The following is a 2,735-nucleotide window of genomic DNA, read 5'->3' as shown; positions in this document are numbered from 1 at the left end:
GCTCAAGTATAGCAGGGATTGTGGGGCTGGCGTGGGATTGGGCAGTGTTTCGTTCTGCTGTGCATGGGGTTGCTATGAGTCGGAAATGACTCGACGGCACTTAACAACAACAACAACAACAACATCTGGAAATGAAATTCATAGATAATACAACCTTTCTATCTGCAGTTTTCTACACATGTATGTATTTCATATATATGCACATATATGTGTGTATATATATTTAAAATAATAACTGTAAATGTAGAAAGAAAAACAGGAAAGTTACTTAGAATTATTTACATGTTCGACCACATTACTATACAGGAAAGCATAATGTAGTCAAATGACTGCACCTATATCCAGAATCAATGTGAATGCAACAGTTACCAATGAAGACTCATAAAATATTATTAGGCCTTTTGTTAACTAAATATCATGAGCAGCAATGCTGTCAATGATGGGACTTTGCAAACTCTTAAATAAAGTGCAGGACAAAATAAAGCACAAATTTCTCTTGATTTACATAGTTAGATTCCTGGAAAATTCAATTATGGCCATACAAAAATTATCAGAATTAGTTTCCAGATTCAGATAACTGTGAACAGGATTTTTTCATCTTCATGGATATACCATGTTGTTGTTGTTGTTGTTATGTGCCATCGAGTGGGACTCAACTCATAAAGACCCCTCCTTGGGTTTCTGAGGCAGTATCACTATGGAAGTAGATTGCCCAACCTTCCTTCCGAGGAGTGGCTGGTGGGTATGAACCGCCAGCCTTCTGGTTAGCAGTCAAATGCCTTAGGCACTACGCCACCAGAGCTCCTGGATGTACCATAGGAGGTTCAAAAGTCATGTGGCACACAAGACATTTCATTGCTAGGCAGGGAACCACGCATTTCAGGACCTTTGTCTCTCCTCACACATATACCCATCCCCCATGCCAGTAATACCTCCTGTCATTGTGATGAATAGCACACCCACGCATACATCCAAAATGTACCCTAGGGGGAAGTACTCCTTCAACTGCGATTGAGAACTAGGTTTTCATTTCTTGTGTCTCAATTGTTCCCATAGGAAAAAACTTGTCAGCATGCGTTTCCCTGCAACCAATTTGGGCAGTAAAAAAAACTGGATTGTAATCCTGGTGAGAAGAAAACCATGTCTGCCTTACTCATCTCTGAATCCCCAACCTCCAACATAGTGTCCAGCATAGAAATAGCTAAGGTTTAATAAATATATTGGTTAAGTGAATGACCAAATGGGTGAGCCACCTTCAAGCAAATACACGACCTATAAGACCACCAGGTCAAATTCAAAGACTCTGGGGTTAAAGGGATGGAAAAAAGAGGCCTCCTACTATCCAGTGTCTCCCTTGTGCCAGGCACTGGCTAGCTCTCCATCTTCATTATTTCTTTCATGGTAAATAGCAACACTCTGTTATAGGCTGCCCCCAGCCTTTGGGAAGAATGCCCTCATTCAGTTACTTATCCTTCAGCAGGTGCACCCCATAACCGCAACTCACTCTACAGCAGGTGATTGTAGGACATGGGACACTGGAACGTGATCAGTGAGGACACTTCCAAGTGCAAATCTGGGGAGTGCCACTCAAATGCCTTTTCATTCACTGGGGCTACATATTCTCTTGTTTCTCAGGGATTAAGAGACAAAATAATGACTGAGATTGGCAACTCTCTTCAGTAGCTCAATAAAAAGCTTCAAATGCTTGCAAAGAGAACCCTCCACCATGGTTATTGTTTTGAGGTGCCAGCAAGTAGATTTCAACTCATAGTGACCCCATGTGACAGAGTGGAACCGCCCCAAGGGTTTTCTAGGCTGCAGTCTTCATGGGAGCAGATCAACAGGTCTTTTTCCTGTAGAGGCACTGGGTGAGCTCAAACTGCCAACCTTTCAGTTAGAAGCCAGGGTTCTAATCACCAGGGTTCCTTCCACCATGATTAGAGCAGAGAAAAGGTGAAGAAGTAGCTGTAATCAGAGAGAGGATGGAGCTGCTTAACCACATCTAGGGCTTGGTGCACAGTTGAGCACCACCAAAGAAACAGTTTAAGAACAATTATTGGGAGAAAGGGAGGGATTTGGAGTCCCTGAGACTTTAATGGAATGGATCTCACCTTCACTTGATTACAGCAGCGAAGACCTTATGTCCAAATAAGGTACCAGGGTTAGGACTTTAACATATCTTTCTGGAGCACACAATTCAACCCACAACAGCTTCCCATTTTGCTCAGGATCAAATTTGAAAACCCCTAACCTGGTCCAATAAGGCTCTTCACAGGCAGCCCCTGGTGTCCTCTCTCCTTGCACACTCAACACCAGCAGATACTGGTCTTCCTCCAGTCCTTGAAGGCACCACTTTCTTCCTTCCTCAGGCTACATACATTTCTTCTCTAGCAACACCCCCCATAGGGCCCCTATGCCCCTTTATCTGGTAATCACTTTCTCATCTGCTTGATATCATTTCCTTAAAAAAGATTTGTTGTTGTTGCTGTTGTTATGTGCCGTCGAGTCGTATCTGACTCATAGCGACCCCTTCTTGAGTTTCCGAGGCGGTATCACTGCGTAAGTCGACTGCCCAATCTTCCTTCCAACGAATGGCTGGTGGGTTTGAACCACTAGCCTTCTGGTTAGTAGTCAAATGCCTTAGGCACTACGCCACTGGAGCTCCCATGATACCTATAGATTCCCTCTTTAATGAATAACATATTTCTTAAAAAATTAACATCAGAATTTCTATG

The sequence above is a fragment of the Orycteropus afer genome, unplaced genomic scaffold, assembly GCF_000298275.1.
Source record: "Orycteropus afer afer isolate SDZICR_OR568_19922 unplaced genomic scaffold, OryAfe1.0 scaffold00085, whole genome shotgun sequence".
Lineage (NCBI taxonomy): Eukaryota > Metazoa > Chordata > Mammalia > Tubulidentata > Orycteropodidae > Orycteropus > Orycteropus afer.
The sequence above is the reverse complement of the archived record's forward strand: the minus strand, read 5'-3'. Positions refer to the sequence as shown.